Here is a 21,523-nt window from a genome sequence, read left to right on the forward strand (position 1 = left end):
ATGAAAAGTATGCATTTTATTTATTCACATGCTGTATGGTTGAGATTATATTTTAGTTCACAACTTTAAGTTCCATTGTTTAAAAAAATGCTTTATTGGCTAACGTTTCATAAACCTTAAGTTGTTATGCTCTAAAATCCAATGCCATTTGTAATTTCACAGTATTTCCACCACCTAAATCACTAACCTTTAAAGTAACAATTCTATAATGGTCAAATTTACTCAGGCCAATGTTAATTTTTAATGACATATTATTATTTATTTATTTTTGAATAATTGTAGCCTACATAAATAGGTGAAGCAAAACAAATATTTGGATCGTCCCTTATTTTTTCCCTTATTTTCTTAAAGAATAAACACTTATTTTCTACAAGAATAAACATGATAACATATTACTAATTCATATAGAAATAATTTAAGCAGTCAAAACCTATTTTTAAATACTATTAACCTTGAATTTAAATACTATTAAACTTTAATATCTCAAGGTGTTTATTAATTAAAAAGGATTAAAATGTCACAGTGCCTGTTAAATAGCCTTAATGAACTTGTGTTAACAATATAATTAGATTTTTTTTACATGAACAATTCCTGTATAAAATGTTAAAAACATTTTTAAATCGTCCACAGCTGAGCAATGCAGAGGCGGATCTGCTTCAGAGCACACGAAGTGAATATGCTGCACAAAAGTCATTTTCAGATGCAATGAAAAAAAAATTGATAGCCTATATTAGGCCCATGCAGGCTCTGCTCTGAAGTATATAATAATTATAATTACTGTTTACCCAGAGTTACCCAGATTAACCCAGAGTAACAAATTTTAACGGATTAATCGACTATTTTCATTTGCTGCATGTTTTCCTTCTGTATTTTCTTAGTTTGTGAGAGGAAAAAATATGTGAGTCGTGTATAGGTTGCATTTTAACGGATTAATCACCTATTTTCGTTTGCTGCATGTTTTTTTTTATATTTTTGATATTATATAATTCATGTATAAGTTGCATTTTATTACATTTAGAAATAATAACGACTGGCCTAATAATGTTATAATGTACCAACAGGATATAGGCAGGGCCGTATTAAGACAGTGTGGTGCCCCTGGGCACTATACTGTACCTCAAAAGCCCCCAGACTGTTCTTCAAGTTCTTTTATTTTACTGTTTGCTTCGCGATGAGAGGAATAAGACATAATTAACCCCGAAAAGATGTGATGTGGTTGAGGATTTGAGAAATGAATTTCCTCAGAAAAAAAAGAATGAAGCACTTTATTCAGCAGAGATCATAAACATGAGTAAGTCTCTTTTTATTTATTTATATACTTGTACTAGTTTTCACATAACGTGTAAACATTTTACTAGTTAGACTTTTTCCAAAGACTTTTTCCAAACTATAATTCCTGACTAAATATATAATCAAGTGAAACATTATGAAGTTTCAATAACAATATACAATACTATACCATTCAAAAGCTTGATGTAAATAATATAAATGTAACAAATAGATAACTGTAACAAATGTAAAAACAATGCTGTTCTTTCAATTTATTCCCCCTAAAAAACCTAAAAAATATTCTCAGCTCTTTTCAACATTATTAATAATAATAATAATAATAATGATAATAATAACAACAATAAATGTTTTTTTGTAGAAAATAAGGATTTCTGAAGGATTGTGTGAGGATTTTAATGATGCAAAAAATTTTGTTTGAAAGTCAGCTTTGATTGTTCCTGATAAACTGTTTAACTGCTCCCTCAAGTGGATATTAAAGTATGTTGTGGGATAATTAAATATATTCTAAATAAACTACAAACATAAAATTATATAGATTTATTTTGTTCTCACATTCTTTCTTGTAACTCTTCCCTCTCAGTGACACAGATGACTGAATGGCTCATTATGCAGCTCATTATGCAGCTCATTATGCGGGCCTTTGTCTTCTCAGGTGTAAATCACAATGATATTCATGATATTTGACGCCTACTCGCATATGACTTTTACCAACAAAAAGTGTCTTAGAAAATTTAAATCAATATATTGTTTTCTGTGAGTGAGTAAACAAGACGATTTTCACATCATTTAGAAAGAAAAATTCTAGGCTACAAGCTCCAGTTCTCAAAAATCCCGGGAACCATTGTTCTTTATGTGTTTTATGGCCTTATTCAAGTGATTTAACATTTTTAGTTGTTCACTAACCACGCATAACATTAACTTTTTTTTTCTCAAAAACACAATCATGTACATACATGCATTTCACATATTATTATAGCCCAGTTTGTGCTGATTACAGTGAGATTAGACTTTACCCATTTAGATATTTATAAGAAACTGAAAAAAGCACAAATGTCAGGGCATGACAAAACTTCTCCAGACCCCAAAAATACCCTTAGACTCCAGAGGGTTAAAGTGATTTCTCAAATGTAATTCATTAACTTGTCCGTATCTTTCGGACTATAAGTGGCACCTAAGTATAAGGCCGGTGACACACTGGCTGCGTGGCGTTTCTGCTGCGTGTCAGTTGCGTGGCGGCTGCTTCGCGTTTTCTGTGTCTTCAAACCAGAAGCGTGCCTGACGCTGTGCTGGCACGCTGCTGCTGCTGTAGGTGATAGAGGGAGGCCGCCGACCGACCATGCTCTTGTCTTAATGACAGCAATATTAACTTTTTTTACACACCTACACCTACGCCTACTGATAAAGGACACCGTCAACAGTATTGACGGCAAAATATACTAAGTTTGACAGGTGCAATATTTGAAAATCGATAATTATTTATTTATTTTTTAAATTACATTTATATCTGAATTTATGTTAACCTATAGACTTTCAAACATCAAAATGTCATGAATTAATATATATTTGTGTACAAAATGACATATAAACATATTTTCCTATTATATTTTGCCTGGATACGCTTCCAACACATTTGCGTGTCGCGTGAAAAATCTGTCCATTTTGATTCATTTTCTGTAGCCGTTTAAAAAATGACACATTTGCGCATACTTGTTGTGGACCAACTCAACTCTGACAGATTGGGGACGGAAGTGGGGGACTGAAATTCATGCAATCTTTATTTATTTATAATTTATTATTATTATTATTAAGTTAGTGTTCATAAACGAGTTATGTGTGGAAGAATTTCAAGTTAACAATAAAACAATTTATGAAAAATATTTTTAAAGCTTGTGTCATGTGGTGCCCCCCTAGTTGTTGGGAATGGTTGGTGCCCCTGGGCACTGGCCCAAGTGCCCTTATGGATAATCCGGCTCTGGATATAGGCTATTTAGTTCCCTTCACTTTACAACAAATCCTTTAAATTTAACAAATATATCAGAACAAAACAAGAATTAAAAATATATAATTCTAATGGATAAATATAATTACAGTATATAATAATATAGGCTTAACTATAAACTAACAAAAAATAATAATAATTTAAAGCTAAGCATAAGGTAAGGTTGGGCTCTCTCACTCAGGAGAAATCCAAACGTTTCCATATATTCGTGATGTTGCCCATTTGATGCTTAACTATTATTCATGAGGTAAAATAGGCTTTGTAGTTCACGCGTGTTTCAGTATCGATGGAAAAAAAATCATAATTAACAATATCTGGAGCAAGTGGACCGCTGCTAACGCTGAATGTCTGGTGAATGCCTGCTGTTTCCAGTGAGCGCGAGGCACCAGCGCGATCAAACAACTGAAACAGAAAATACTAAATATTTGGTCACACATAAGGCATAATTCTAAAATGCAAAGTGTTAGTATAAGAATAGTATAAGAATAATAACAGAGTTAATAATAATTATTGCTAAATGCTGCACCGTTCTCATTGCACTCTGTATATGGAACCTGAAGATTTTTTTTAAACCAATAATAAACCGAAATGAAAATGAAATGAAAACATTTAGCTTTTTATCCGTATATATATATATATATATATATATATATATATATATATATATATATATATATATATATTGTGAGGAAATATTATCTCATTTATTTTGAGAAGAATCAAATCTAAAGATCTAAAGAGTCCAAATTGATTTAGTTTATACTTCATCACCGAACTTAAAATTCAGTATATCCTTAAAATTCTGTTTAAGTTTACTTCATGAACAAGATGATACAAACATAAAGATAATTTATACGCTACAGGCTAGGTAGCACAGGACCTGGGCAAAGTTTAATCTTAAAATACACCACACAAGACAAGAATTCTTTATAAATGAAACAAGAATTTATTGAGCTATTCTATAGATTATATGAATATAATATGGGTAATCACAGGCGTATCAAGAATCAATAAAAGCAGAGCCCTAGTTTATCTTTACAACTTAATAACGACCTTGCACCATTTCAGCAATAGATAGAGGTTTGTTTGCTTTTACTTGTGGTTGTGCTACTGGGCGTGGTGTCCTTTCGTCTCCTTGGCTCGCGTTGAGCTGAAAGAGGAATCCCGGCTGGGATTCGCAGTTGTGTAGATGATGTCTGGGGATGCCCTTTGCCTTGGTTGGTTGGTTGACTGCCCGGCGATTTTGAGAGATTCAACAGCTCTTGCCTTGACGGTGGACAGTTTCTTCTGAGTCCTCTCGTTTGCGCGGTGTGAGGTTTGGAGATTCTGTCACGGAAAGTTTAAGTTCTTTATGACTTGCAAGCACGCTGATGGCTAGAAGCCGGGGTTGAAAAAGGGTAAGCAAGCAAGCAAGCAAGCATGGTTTCACTGTCACAAAGTTTCAACTGAGTGGTTTTGAGTTCTGGACGGCAAGAACGCTAGCAGTGTAGGTAGCCTAGTTCAAGCCATGGCCAAGACGGAGCAGCATAGCGCAGCGCACCGCATTTAAGCGACACAATACACAACACAACCCTCGACAAGAGACGACGCGCTTGGAGACTAGACTAGAGACTGGACTAGAGACTTGTTCAAGCATTGGGGTTTTATCGAAGCAGATTTGGTCCATCCCACGATGCGATCTCCCAATGGGATGCTGTTGCAGTGCTTAGACATGCTCCGTAGCCTACTGTTTCTCGATTAAACATCATGTGGTGTTGTCATGTGGGATGGATCTTTGGGTTAATACCTTATAAAGTGTCATAATATGCACACAATACAGAATCGGGAAATTTCATTTGCTTCAAGTTTAGGTAAATAACGTGAGCTTTCATTCAATACTAAACTTTCCATATCTTACACACATTTAATCAAACTATCTGTTGACAGTTATAAAAACCATACATAAAACATTGGTTAAAGTTGCACCGATTACCTTGAGCACATCAAACATATATAAAGACATAAAACATTATTTGTGAATATAGTTAAACCTTCAGATTTCTTAATGGTTGTCCTTTTGAGATAGTTTGTTGAAAACTTCAGTTCGTAGAAAGATTTTCGAGCAAGCAGGAAGCAGAGTCATGGGATGATCCTGTATTGGTTCTTTGTGTTGAGGTCCACTAATTATTAATGATTCCTGTGATGTTTCCATACGTTGGGATCATGTGATGCTGTGATACACAGGGTCCTTGTATCTTCTAAAAAGAGTTAATTAAATCAGCTCCTTTTGAGGGACTCAGGATGTCGATGTCCCATTAGTTTTCTCATGAGCAGGGGCATTTCGCAACAGACCTTTTTCTTTGTTGTATGAACACATTATCACTTAACTTAATGTCGCAAAGAAATTAGCCATTTCTTTCCTTGACAGGAAAGGGGTCCAGACAATCTTGAGCATTCTTTTTCCTCAGCTAATCATTAACTGTGTTCAGATCGCAGATGGGAGGAAGTAGGCTTTTATAATTCCTTTGGCGGAAGTAGCCGATTCTGCAGTTATTGGCGTGACTGTTCACCGAGGTCCCTACAGTATATATATATATAGTACAGACCAAAAGTTTGGAAACAATACTATTTTTAATGTTTTTGAAAGAAGTTTCTTCTGCTCATTAAGCCTACATTTATTTGATCAAAAATACAGAAAAAATGTAATATTGTGATATATTATTACAATTTAAAATAATTGTTTTTAAATGTATTATACTTTAAATTGTCATTTATTTCTGTGATGCAAAGCGGAATTTTTAGGATCATTATCACATTATCAAATTATTCTAATATGATGATTCATTATCTAAGTTGGAAACAGTTCTATGTTTTTAAAATATAAATATTTTGTAATAACAATATACACTACTGGTCAGTAATTTGGGGTCAGTCATTTTTTTCTTCTTTTTTTTTTAAAATAAAATCAATACTTTTATTCAGCAAGGATGTGTTAAATTGATAAAAAATAGTAAATAGTGATAGTAAAGAAAATATATTATTAGAATATATATTATTAGAATTTATTTTTATTTTGAATAAATGCAGTTCTTTTTAACCTTTTATTCATCAAATATATTAGAAAGCAGAACAGTTTCCAACACTCATAATAAATCAGAATATTAGAATGATTTCTAAATGATTATGTGATAGACTGGATGTTACATGTGACACTGAAGGCTGGAGTAATGATGCTGAAAATTCAGCTTTGCATCACAGGAATAAATTATTTTTTTAAAGTATATTCAAATAGAAAACTATTATTTTAAGTTGTAATAATATTTCACAATATTACTGTATTTTCTGTATTTTTGATCAAATAAATGCAGGCTTGATGAGCAGAAGAAAACTTCTTTCAAAAACATTAAAAATAGTAATGTTTCCAAACATTTGGTCTGTACTGTGTATATATATATATATATATATACATACACACACATACATAGGCCTGATATTTATTTACTGTTTAACCTGTTAGCCAGCACCTCCTATTATGGGACTCACAGCTGAAAGTGCTCTACCTAACTTATAATTGTAATAGTTTCAGTGTGTTACAAACATAATTTTGGTGTCTTTGGAAAGAAGACCCTTTGGGCTTTACTTTTTATCAACCAGATTTGATAATGCTCAAAAATATTAAAAGTTATAGACACTGAAGTGCCTTAATTTTTTTTTTACCACACTTAAATATATATATTTTTTTATATACAAATATATGATATGAGTCCTGGAGCAATCTAGAAAAGTAATGGGTTGAAAGCCACATGTGCAATAGAATTCAAAGGTACAGCACGCACATCCAAAACAATAAAACTGGGTGCTGAGCAGACAAGTAGTTGCAAAGGTAAACAATGAGTCTGCACATCAGAAAATGCTCCTTAGCAATTTTAATGATTGCTCACCACGTGTAACGTTTTGGGCCCAAGCCCTTCATCAGACATGAAAACAAGTGGGGAGACACATCTCCATATATAGAACCATGCATGATCACATGATCACATACATCCATGATTAATCACATGACCAATCAAGTTAAATTGGAATTACATCAGGCAAACAGATAAAAAAATATATATATATATATACCGACATTTGTAATACAAAAATATATTAAGTGGCTAAGAGAAGGCCTGCAGTGCTTAAAGCATAGCCTAGAAAGTTTTTTAAAAATGTCTCTACCACTGTAGGCAGTCGTGATAGATGAGCAAGAATGTAGATACATAAGGGGTACCACAAAAGTGTGTTACATATATCATATATCAGTCAGATAACACAACATTTACAATATTAACACAATTACAGGAGTTATTTACAGAAATGGCCTCAGGTCAAAGTCTTCATTCAACCCTTTTGGAGCTAAAGTGTCCAGGGTATAGATCCAGAGTGCTTCTCTTTTGAGTAGCAGACAATTAACATCTCCTCCGCGGGAGGGCTGTTTCACAAGTTCAATGCCGCAATATCTGAGAGAGGAAACGTTATGAGAGGCTTGTGAAAAATGCACCGCTACTGGGCTTTTGATGTCATGGTTACAAATATTTGATCTGTGTTCTGAGATTCTTGTTTTCAGTGGCCTGGTCGTTTTACCAACATAGGCCAAGCCGCATGGGCATTTAAGTAAATAGATAACATTCTTTGTGTTACAGGTGATCACACCTTTGATGTCATAGAGTTTTCCAGTGCGTGGGTGATTGAAGGTGGTAGTTTTATGTGTGAAGTTGCATTGAGGGCAGTTACCACATCTGTAATTCCCAAAGGGAATAGACTGCAAAAAATGTGGTTGAGTCAATGGTGGAAGATGTGCTCTCACCAACATATTTTTGAGATTAGGTGCTCTCTTGTACACAATGCGGGGTGATGTGGTGAAGCATTTAAGTGCTGGATCAGAGTCAATAATGTGCCAATGTTTTTTAATGATGGATTCGAAATCTCTGCCAAGAGGCGAGTATTGGACAATACAGTTAACTCTAGACTCAGAAGTTCTGGATCTGATTTTGCTGAGACAATCAGTTTGCGATATATTTTCAAAGCGATTACGTGCTTGGGTAATCCATTCATGTTTGTATTGTCTCTGTTGAAAACGTTTTTTCTAAATCAGCTGCCTGGGCTTGGAAATCACTATCAGAACTACAGATCCGGCGAATGCAACTGAACTGAGACAAAGGCAGACTCCTCTTGAGTGGAATAGGGTGAAAAGAATGTCCATGAAGAATAGAATTTGTGTCAGTGCTTTTTCGGTACAGGTTGGATCCCAGTCTATTCAAGTCTCTGTAAACAAGGATATCTAAAAAGTTCATCATGTGCTTGTCATATTCCATTGTGAATTTCAAATGGCAACTGTTAGCATTGATAAAATCATGGAACTGTTTTAACTGAGTCTCAGAACCGGTCCAAATGAAAAAAATATCATCTATATACCTCCTTCAGTTGGAAATTGAGGGTAGGTGTGGGTTGCATAGTTGATTCAGGATGGTTTCCTTTTCAAGGAGTCCGCAGTATAGGGATGGAAAACTTGGGGCCATTAAAGCTCCCATGCTCGTGCCTGACACCTGGAGGTAAAAGTCAGAGCCAAAAAGAAAATAATTAGATGTAAGCAAAATTTCAATGAGGTCCACAATACAGGAAGTGCTAGGGGTGCAGCTAGAGCGCTGATTTAAAATGAATTCTACTGCCTTTAGCCCCCCTTCAAAGGGTACGTTGGTGTAAAGAGACTCAATGTCCATGGTCACCAGGATGTAATGTTCATCTGATAATTGAATAGATTGAATCATATTAATGATTTCTATAGAGTCTTTTACATAGGATGGAAGAGGCGTGACGAGTGGTTGGAGAAAATTATCCACGAATGCTGCAGTTTTCTCTGTTAGAGACCCAATGGCTGCCACAATGGGCCGTCCTGGGCGTACATTTGTGTAGCCACATTGGTGCCGTTAATTAACACAATCTAGACAATGGATCCGAATACTTCTGCAACTTTTGAGTTCTCTCGAGAAGACTACTCACAAATCATCTTTAAAGACTCACTCTTCAGCAGCTCAACATTAGCACCTGCTGGAGTGTCGTCCAGAACACTGGAGAAATTACAAGAAAGAGAGACACGCTTGTACTTACATGCTGTTACGCTCAGCGACTACATGCGGGCAAAGAAAATCCCAAGGGGCCTCAGGATCAACAAAGGTCCTATTATTAGTAAAGACAAGGATACATTCTGTGATCGTTGGAGCGAAATACTTAACAAATGCTCTTTTGACCTAATGGCTCTAACCATCAAGGAAGCGTCTACCAATCTCGCGATATTGCGCGAGGAGATAACAACAACAACTAGAGAGCGAGCACACAGACCCAGATAAATACAAACAGCTCCTTGATGAGTGTGAATATCACAAAAATGAGCTAGTCAAAGAAATCATGGCTTCGAAGAAAAATAAATTTGAGAGAAACGCTGCTGATTACGATAGTGGGAGAATCTATCAATGGAGAAACCCGTCTCCGTGGAGAAGTCGTGGATCCAGGCCTGAGAGTGGCAACTCACGCGGAAAGTATACAAGATACAACATCTGGAATGATAATCCACATCAGTCAACAACGGACCTGGAATATGACTCAGAGTCTAGCGTTTACTCTCAGACAAGTGGCCCTTTTTTAGGCAACGTGAGAAGAAACGAACCAAAACCTCCATATACAGGAGCAAGAAAAAATGCAGGCGAGGGAAGAGCGCCTCCCGCCAGAGAGCCATATCGGACACGCCAGACACAGAAACAGAACAGGTACAAAATGTGATCAATCTATCTAGCAAACCACTATCTGACACTTGCCTGACTGCTTTAAGTAAAGGGCTCTCTTTTGTTCCCACCACACATTGTCGAGTTTTTGATACAATTGTAGACTTTCATAAGTTTTTTCGAACGTTGAGACTTAAGGAATTTTTCAGTTACCATAATAAGTTTCCTTCCAATTCTGCTGTCACTGTGACGGAAGGTACTGAGGACCCAGATGACTTACCAGTGGCGTTTGAACGGGAGAGTGAATTAAGCTCAAGGCTTTCTGCTGGACCAAGGACTCCTTTTAGAGGTAAAAGCACCTTTATTCCCCCTCATAAAAGAAATGCATCAATAGATACTTACTGCAGACTAGTGGAGAAGGATGTTTCCCTCCTTTTAGGCAAAAAGAGATATTATAAGGTAGCCAATAACCTGTCTAAGGATCAGAGGATGGAATTGAACTCTATAAAAAACGATAAGTCAGTGGTGATCCAAAGTGCAGATAAGGGTGGTGCTATTGTCATCATGGACCGGACAGCATATGATAGGGAAATTCAAAGACAGTTGAGTAATACGATCTTCTATAACAAACTCAATCGTAATCCCACACAGGAGTTCAAACAGCGTATAAGGGGGAAGTTGGATTCCCTCCTACAAATTGGAGAAATTACAAAACAAGAACATGCTTTCATGGTAGTAGACTTTCCTGTCACTCCAGTTTTGTATACTCTCCCCAAAATCCATAAAACCTACACAAATGTACCCCCAGGACGGTCCATTGTGGCAGCCATTGGGTCTCTAACAGAGAAAACTGCAGCATTCGTGGATCATTTTCTCCAACCACTCGTCACTTCTCTTCCAGCCTATGTAAAAGACTCATTGTAAAATGTATAACATTTGTAAAACATTGCATCCTGGTAACGATGGACATTGAGTATCTTTACAGCAACGTACCCTTTGAAGGGGGGCTAAAGGCAGTAGAATTCTTTTTAAATCAGCGCTCTAGCTGCACCCCTAGAACTTCCTGTATTGTGGACCTCATTGAAATTGTGCTTTCATCTAATTATTTTATTTTTGGCTCTGACTTTTACCTCCAGGTGTCAGGCACGAGCATGGGAGCTAAAATGGCCCCAAGTTTTGCATCCCTGTACTGCGGACTAGAGGTCTTCACGGGTCCACTTGGATCCGAAAACCCGAGGTCCGACCCGAGACCCGAGCGGGTTCGGGTCCAAAACTCCAACGAGTACCTCGGACACGGGTCGGATTCGGTATTAGTGGTCTCGGGTAATTTAAAATAAATATGCCTTTTCCAAATGGACCCGAGAAGACCCGAATTCTTTTAAACTATGTTGGGCATTTAACAAAATTGCATTATTTAAAACAACTATGACACCGTTCTCTCATTTTTTCTAAGTGTGAGAGCAAATCAGCGCTTCTACGTGCAACGGGCTATAAGCACGGTTGCCTCGCAACGCATTTATTTACTCAGTTCCACATTAACCAACCCCCCTCCCTTTGCCAAGAACTAGTGCGCCATCATGTGGATGGATGTTTGACTAAATGCAAGTACCGGTATTTGAATTGTCGTTAAGCCAGGCCTGTCAATCAATTTGAAAAATACGCGACACTGTCAGAAAAGCATGGAGGCGATAACAGACATTGCGAAAAAGGTGAGGGAAAACGAATATGTAGAACAGAAACATCCAGGGTCGTCATCGGTGTTTAGTCAAAATCAATGACTGGGAGACTTTGTATATTTTATTGAAAATCTGTTATTCTGTAATCTGAAAAGTTATATTTGAGAAACAGCCATCGGTAAATTTTATCCTGTGGTGGTTCTAATGTTAATCATCGTATGGTCCGGTAAATAACATTATGCCAACTTTTAAAGGACGTAATGGGTTACATGTGTGATTGACATTTCAGCACTTCAGCGCGTAGGCTACTCCTACTGCCGCGTCTATGTTAAGTGCATTTTTGAGAAACGCATGGTTGCAGGCTGTGCACATGTAAATGCCGTTTACGTTCGGGTCCAGTCGGGTTCTAAAGGAAATGCCGTCAGGTCGGGTCGGACTCGGGTCTAATTTTATCGGGTCTGTCTCGGGTCGGGTTTTTCTTTAAAAATAAATAATGTATGCATGTCGGGTTCGGGTAAGTAGTGATTCGGGTCGATTCGGGTCGGGTACAGTTTTTAGGACCCGAGAAGACCTCTACTGCGGACTCCTTGAAAAGGTATCCAACTGGAGGAGGTATATAGATGATATTTTTTTCATTTGGACTGGTTCTGAGACTCAGTTAAAACAGTTCCATGAGTTTATCAATGCTAACAGTTGCCATTTGAAATTCACAATGGAATATGACAAGCACAGGATGAACTTTTTAGATATCCTTGTTTACAGAGACTTGAATAGACTGGGATCCAACCTGCACCAAAAAAGCACTGACAGAAATTCTATTCTTCATGGACATTCTTTTCACCTCATTCCATTCAAGAAGAGTCTGCCTTCTGCCTTTAACTTCTGAGTCTAGAGTTAACTGTATTGTCCAATACTCGCCTCTTGGCAGAGATTTCGAATCCATCATTAAAAAACATTGGCACATTATTGACTCTGATCCAGCACTTAAATGCTTCACCACATCACCCCACATTGTGTACAAGAGAGCACCTAATCTCAAAAATATGTTGGTGAGAGCGCATATTCCCCCATTGACTCCACCACATTTTTTGCAGTCTATTCCCTTTGGGAATTATAGATGTGGTAACTGCCCTCAATGCAACTTCACACATAAAACTACCACCTTCAATCACCCACGCACTGGAAAACTCTATGACATCAAAGGTGTGATCACCTGTAACACAAAGAATGTTATCTATTTACTTAAATGCCCATGCGGCTTGGCCTATGTTGGTAAAATGAACAGACCACTGAAAACAAGAATCTCAGAACACAGATCAAATATTTGTAACCATGACATCAAAAGCCCAGTAGCGGTGCATTTTTCACAAGCCTCTCATAACGTTTCCTCTCTCAGATTTTGCGGCATTGAACTTGTGAAACAGCCCTCCCGCGGAGGAGATGTTAATTGTCTGCTACTCAAAAGAGAAGCACTCTGGATCTATACCCTGGACACTTTAGCTCCAAAAGGGTTGAATGAAGACTTTGACCTGAGGCCATTTCTGTAAGTAACTCCTGTAATTGTGTTAATATTGTAAATTTTGTGTTATCGTTTTGCTGACTTGATATATGATATATGTAACACACTTTTGTGGTACCTCTTATGTATCTACATTCTTGCTCATCTATCACGACTGCCTACAGTGGTAGAGACATTTTGAAAAAACTTTCTAGGCTATGCTTTAAGCACTGCAGGCCTTCTCTTAGCCACTTAATATATTTTTGTATTACAAATGTCGGTATATATATACATATATATATATATATATATATATATATATATATATATATATATATATATATATATATATATATATATATATATATATATATATATATTTATTTATCTATCTGTTTTCCTGATGTAATTGCAATTTAACTTGATTGGTCATGTGATTAATCATGGATGTATGTGATCATGTGATCATGCATGGTTGTATATATGGAGGTGTGTCTCCCCACTTGTTTTCATGTCTGATGAAGGGCTTGGGCCCGAAACGTTACACGTGGTGAGCAATCATTAAAATTGCTAAGGAGCATTTTCTGGTGTGCGGACTCATTGTTTACCTTTGAAAGCCACATGTCTCATGAGTTTCTATTTCAAATCTGAATAAGATATCATGAAAAATTAGACTCTTGCAAATATTTTTCTGAGACTATGTCTAGACCCTCCACCCCCCAAATATAAGAAAATATATTTCCCAATAGTATTGAAGGCTTCTACAAACTATTTAGTCAGTAAACATACCACTGCACAGTTTTTTCAGTTATAAAACACTAGACAGAAACTTAGACATCATATTAGTGATTTATTTGAGCACTAGAAAAATACAATAAGAATAATTTGAGTAAGAAAAAACTTGAGTAAGATAATTTTGAGTAAGAATAATAAGAAAAATAAAAAAAGATTTAACTTTATTTGCCAATTACAGAACATCCTGAGATTGCTAGAAATGCAGTATTTACAATGAATTACGATGCAAATAAGTGCTGATGTGCTGATGGCCACTTATACAGATGGTAATAACACAAATGTGCCATAAAGTAAATAATCCACTCTCTCCATTCATATAGACGCGTTCACTTTGATAGCCATGATCCTACAGTAATCATCCTACAGTGATTTGGGCTGATTTACACTCAAACAGATACATTCACATTCAACATAAAACACACTCTCACATATATAAAAACTGTTGAAAAATAAAACAAACAAAGAAAAAGGTGATCGCTATAAGTTCCGCCTCCATCAGCTGACATGTGCGTCAGAGTGCGTCAAGGCGGCAAAATTCAAATAAACTATCTTTCGCCTATCTTTCATTCATTCTTTTTTCCGGTGGAATGTCTCATTCTGTTTGTAACACTGTACGCTGCAAAACCATGCCGTTTTTTTACTACCAAGATGCAGTTTCCGACCATGAGTTATTCCTTAACGGATGCAAACAGTTCTGTCGCTGATGAACTGAAACGTAGACAAAGGAATTATGATCCATATTACAACGTTATTGCTTCGTTGGACTAAACGTGCTCCATGAGATGTCGTTCAGTGGACCCTTACCTTTCTAACTAAACCGGGATTTACAGCTGTGGATGTGTTTATGACTCGTTATTACGACGGATCTGGTATGTACAGCATTTCTAATGTCCATGTTTTTTATGTGTACTGCTTACACAAATGTAGCAAATAGTCTTTATAAGCTTTCCATTGAAAAACAGCAATCTGTCGTCGATGCTTGAGGCTTAGATCTTTATAATGATGATTCATAGCTTGTCAAGATTAAATTTGTCCTGTTTCATTTAATCTATTCATAAACACTGACACGTGCAAGTTGAGAGGCTTTCAGTAACAATTCTGTTGTGTGGTCACTGGTTTGCTGAGTGTAAATTTACTTTGTTTTCTGTGCATGTGATTTGTGATGTACCTTATTTATTCTGTGTTTGTTGATTGAGTTTTGCTGAATTTTTATTTTGTTGTTGATCCAAACACCTTGATTTTGCTGTAGAACAGGGAGAGCAGTGTCAGCAAGAGTAAAATCGCCAAGAGCCAAATTCTCAGGAGCCAGGGTCTTCTGGATTAAGGTATGTGTATGTTCCTAGAGAACGTAAATATCCCAGGTTCTCTGGTAGTTCAGAGTCTCCTCCGGTGGAGGAATGGATTGAGGAGGTCCGTCGATGTTTACATGTTAGGCATATGTCCATAGGTGAGCAGGCGCATTTCGTGTATGATCTTCTGGATTGGGAGGCAAAGCTAGAAATTAAACTCTATCCAGCAAGAATATTTTCTCTATACTGACTGAGACTTTTGGCTGTAGCCAGTCTTATATTGACGCTCAACAAAATTTTCCAATGTCGTCAACGGGAGGGAGAAACGTGTGAATTTTCACACTCATTAATGTCCCTTATGGAAGTCGCACAATGTAAAAATACACCTGCAATTGCTAAACCTGACTGAGTTCTCCGTGATCAATTTGCAGAAAACGTTAGAGACAAAATGCTGCATAGAGAATTGAACCCGTGTGAGGGTTGGGTCCAGGCTGCCCATTGGGAATGGGAGGGATGACTCTTCCAGCAGGCAACAGGGAAACTAGCACCCTCTAGTGCATGGAGCCAAGCACCGGAAGGGGGTTTGATGGGCTCAGACTCGTTCATATCTCTTTTGTCCTGTCCTTCTGCATTGGTGGGCGGAGTGTCCAGTGGTAGATATTCAGATGGGCGGTGTAACTGTTACTTTTCTTATAGATACTGGTTCTATGGTATCTACCATCATGGAGTCCTTCTTTAATGACCATTTTCAGATCTTGGGGTGTGACCAGTTACGTTCCTGTGGTTGGTTACAGTTAAAAAGCGGCAAACGGCCTAGATATCCCATATCAAGGTTACTTAGAATTGGACGTAGAAGTCTTAGGAAAAGTTCTTCCTCATAGGCTTCTTGGTGGTTCAAGATCCACCTGACTCCAGACTTAAGACAAACAAGGACTCTGTCCCAGAATTGATTTGGATGAATGTCCTCCGTGGCTGCCTGCAAGAGTTTTTTTGCCAAGACGGTGCAAGTTTGTTTACTTCTGGGTTAACATTCCCAGCCATTTGGGAACATGCCTTATTAGTGTGTCAACGCTTTGAGGACTTCTCTATGTCTGGTGTTCTAGGCAGGGTTTTGACTGTAAAAACCAGACGGAATAAGGCAATTGCTATAGTATTATAACTAAACAAGCTCCTGGCTCGACTCTGCGGTCTGTCTTCATACTGGAGGACCGTCATATGCCGGCCATTCCCAGGCCAAAATTCTCAGCACAACAAAAAGCACTCTGCAAACTTGTAGTAGTCATATCCTAAATCAGTGAATTTTCATTGAAACACGCAGACACAATCCGTAGCTGGTGAGGGCTTGTGAAGACAGAGCTGGATGTAACCACGGCACTGAATAACCACACAAACACCAGATAGAGATCAACTCGTACAACCAACCAAGTGTCCAAGGAACCAAGAATCTGTAGCAAAACACTAATCAGAGAAACCGCCAGCTTGCTGGATTTAAAGGTGCAGTGCCAAACGTTCACCACCTGATTTAATCAAGGAGCAATTCCCACTGCCTATGTCCTACCTGCTACATTATAATTAGATCAACATTTTATAAGGAGGTCTACATTATAATTATTCTAATTAACTGTCAAATTCCTAAATTGAATTAGCACTTTTTATGATACCAGTGAGTCAAATCCAGAGGACTGTGAGGATGTGGTTTTATCAGATAAAAGTGAACTGGGATTTTAAACCAAACAATACTGAGAGTGAACATTTCTATTTACTCTAGTTGGCGATGTTCAAGAAAAGTAAATCTATTGGTAATCATCAATAAATACTAGAATAGTAAATTACAGACATTGGTATGTTTTCCTTTGTTTATTTAAACTTTGCTTAGCAACAAGAAATACCTAATGCAGGCCAGGGTAAATGAACAAACTTTTCAAAGTGTCCCCTGCTGATTTCTCCTTCAGTTCATATGATTTACCCTAATTAGAAAAGCTTACTTGTGTTGCTCCAGACACATAAAGCGTTGGTGTGGTTATAGAGAACTGGGTTTGAGTCCTGGCTGGGTCATGTCCCAGTCCCAGTACTTTCATGTAATTTCTCTACTGACCAATAAAATAAAGGCAAAGAGCCTATAAACTAAAATTCTGAAATTTGTTTTTGGTTTGTTGGTTAACTTAGCCATGGGGTACTTGGACTCAAACTGTAATTATGAATGAACTTGAATGCAATCGAGTGGACTTGGATTGGATACTTTAGACTTTCTTTTTCCCTAGTACAGTCAAATTCATGTCATGTAATATGAAAGCTAAAAAAGGTAACAACATAAAATTAAGATGATAAAATATTAATAAATGTAAACCCAATTGTTTAAGAACTTAGACTCAAAAAGATGGATTCGGACCAAACACTACTCAACCAGTTGGTAAATAAAAATTCTGGGTGTGTGCTTTGTACCAGATATCTGGAAAGGGCATACAAACGTCAAGCTGAATCTATTGACTTTTCACATTGTTATCTAGTTCACACATCACTGATGTCAGACTGGAACATTGGTTCATTAGTTTCCTCCACTTTCATGGATTTAGCAATTGTTGTAATCCCGCAAAAAGTCTAATATACATTTTATAGATGCACTACAAGTCACTCCATAAATAGGTCATCCGTCTGCACTGCAATGTGTCATATATTTTTTTTCTACATTTATAACGACTTCTTTAATGAGTCCTACTGATCTTTCAGAAAAACACCACAACCATTTTCCAATAAAGGCTTTTTGCCTCTGAGCATGCATGAGAGAAACAAAAGCTGTTTGTCCTTGTGGGAAACAGGATTCTTTCACAGTTTTATTGGAAATTGGACGAGTGTTCCTGTTAGTACTACTGAATGCTTCAACCATGTTCCCTGATTCTCAGAAAACATAAAACAACCACTATCACTTAAATCACTGTTTGATTATCATATTATTACAAATACACATTCTAGATATAGTTCATAGGGTTCATATAGTGACCCCAAAAAATTGTGGACACTTGAGCCATATTTAAGAATGTCTGAATGTTTTTGCATGAAACAACAACAAATTCAGAAACCAGTACCTACTATACAAAATATTGTTTGCAAGTCACTTTCAAACCAAGAATCTCTTTGTTTGTGTGGCCAATTTGAACCTGTTGTGAAATCTGTGTGGGGGAAATTCCCAATTGAAGTGGATTCCTACTGAAATTAGTAAGGCGGAAAGAAAATTGTAAATGTGACCAAAAGTCTAAAGTTTGAATTTGTAATACATGGTAATGTGTGTGTGTGTGTGTGTATGTATATATATATATATATATATTAATATATATATAATTTAAATTTCTGCTCCGTCAATGCAATAAATACACAACTTTCGACTGCTCAGATAATAACGTTGGTAAGATGCCGAGAGCCTTTGAAAAACTACAGAAAAGTAAAAATACAGTACTTCACTTTAGCATTACTGACCACGAGTCCTAAGGACAGATCACACATCAGCTGCATCAGATGCGAGCACAGAGCGAGTGCAATCCTGTGACAGACACAGGCGGTAAATAGTGGCGCGCATGAAGGAGAGATGTAAGGCAATAACACTGTTCAAGGTCTCCATTAATTTTTGCTTGTAGTAATTTAATGTGTATATATTTTGAAAACACTGAGTCGCTATAGAAATAGCTATTCATTCGATTCAGATTTTCACTTGTGATTTTCAAATCACTGTCCGAGATCGGCGATTCATGATTCAAAAATCCTGTTCTGAGATCGATGCATCGTCAGGTTTTGTAATCGATACATCGATAAAACTAGTATTTTGTTACACCCCTACTATTTTCATATTCAGATTGTTCGGCAACACAGGAAGTTGTTTAGGTTCGCCTTTGGGGGAAAGAGTTACCAATACAAGGTTCTTCCCTTTGGCCTAGCCTTTGCACTAAGGACATTAACAAAATGCATGGATGCTGCTCTGGCCCCATTGCTCCAGTGCATCCATATACTCAATTACCTGGATGATTGGCTCATTTTGGCCCACTCCAGGGAATTAGTGAGTCACCACAGGGATGTCCTCCTTTGCCACATGCAGTCTCTTGCACTCAGAATGAACCCCAGAGCGTTCTCAACCCATTTTAACAAACTGTTTTCTTGGGGGTTCACTTGGATTCCATTCAGGTGGAGGCCCATTTGGCTCCTGCACAGATTTACAGTCTAAATGCATGCACAGCATGCTTCAAGCTAGGCCATCATGTTTCTGTAAGCACTTGTCACAGGCTTTTAGGCCTCATGGCTTCAGCCTCCCCTGTGCTGCACCCTGGGGCTGCTTCATATGAGGCCGTTCCTTTGGTAGATGAAACTCATAGGGATCCACTCAACAAGACCAGCCTCTTGCCTAATAAGGGTGTTGTGCAGCTGCTTTTGCGCGCGTTCAGTGTGAGGGGGCCTACATTTTCTTCAGAGAGGGGTCAGTATGTGCGCTGTTCACCGTCGCAAAATGGTTATGACGGACGCCTTTCTGATGGGCTGGGGCGTGGTCTTCAAGGGCAGGCCAGCGTGCAGAGTTTGGCCGGAAGAGTTTATCTCCTGGCACATAAATAGGCTGGATATGTCTTTCTGGCACTGATACACACTTTCTCCCCTCTCTCAAGGGGTGCCATGTGATTGTCTGGATGGACAACATGGCTGCAGTATGTCATATAAACTGCCAAGGGGGTTCACAGTCAGGCACCCTGGACAGGCATGCGCTCCGCCTTCTCCTTCGGGCTCAAGGCAGATTCCTCTCCCTGAATGCGGTCCATGTCCCGGAAATCTTGAACCTTGCAGACGATTTTCTTTCTAGATGGAAGCTCAGATCAGAAGAATTGATGCTGAACCACCACGTTTGGGACTCTTTGCATTGTAGGAGTCATTCCAATGTCCATTTTGGTTCTCCTTATGTTCCCCAGCACCTCTGGGCATAGATGCGTTCGTTCACCCGTGGCCGAACCTGACAATGTATGCAATTCCATCTGTCAAGCTGATTTCAGCAGTACTGTGCAGAGTGAGGGAGAGCAGGGTCCCTCCAATGCTATGTCCCAGACATGGTTCTCGGAGTTGATTTCCCTTCTTCATTGCCCTCTATAGAAGATTCCGATCAGAATATATTTGCTATCTCAGCTTCAAGGCAAGATCTGGCACCCTCAACCTGAGATATGGAAGCTGTGGGTATGGTTCATCAAAAGCCACAAGCTTAGATTTCTAGTTTTCCTGCTGATGTTCAGAAGATTATCGCTAGTACCAGAGCCCTTTTCACAAGAAGGCTGTATTCTTCCAAGTGGAATGTTTTTTGAGTCATGGTGTTTAGCTCATGCAGTGGACACAGTCAGCTGCCCTATAGGTTCAGTACTGGATTTCCTGCAAGATGTGTGGCAGGGGCTGCGGCTACTACCTTGTTTTTACTACGGTTACTACCTTGAGTTTATGTTGCGGCCATTGCCACATGGAGAGAGTTGGATGACATTCCCCTGGGGAAACATCGGTTGGTCTCAGCTTTTATGTGTGTAGTTCGACTTCTGAGACCAGCATGCCCCCTTGGATTTCCTTCTTGGGATGTATCAGTAATATTAATAGTAACTGTAATAGTATTTCATAATAATTAAATATACATAATAATAACATAATAATAGTATGTAATAATATTGTTTAGTATTGAGAAACAGTACTTTTTCGTGATGGTGATTTTAGTTATATTGTTACCATTAGATGGCATCAAGACACTTTTTTACTTTGATCAATAAATGCTATAAACAGAAGTTATTTAAAATTTGTACAACAGCTTGATATAGTGAACAAATGCACTAAGCAGCAAAATCACCCTTAACAGATGAAAGAATATCAAAGTTACGACAACGCTTTCTTCAGCAGATATTCAAACTAATGTTTATTGTAATATGAGACTGATCTGAAGAATCAGATCATTACCTGTATCAGATGCAAGTAATTACACTCGCTCAGTCTATCTCTATCTCTCACAATATCTACACTGCTTTTAATACAGTAATCTTTCAGTGATGCAACTTAACCTTCCTTCGTTAATTTTAAAGTGATGCTTTGACTTAGTAATGGAGGTTTGGGTTCAGCTGTAGTAACTGTCAAACTTTGATTTGAATCTGTGGCAGAAGGAAGCAATTCACACAAAAGAGGGCTTTTAAAGAAACTTTGTTGATATTTGTTTATGTATTTACACACTCATGCCATCGAACTGT

Source organism: Carassius carassius, chromosome 43, assembly GCF_963082965.1.
Source record: "Carassius carassius chromosome 43, fCarCar2.1, whole genome shotgun sequence".
Taxonomy (NCBI): Eukaryota; Metazoa; Chordata; class Actinopteri; order Cypriniformes; family Cyprinidae; genus Carassius; species Carassius carassius.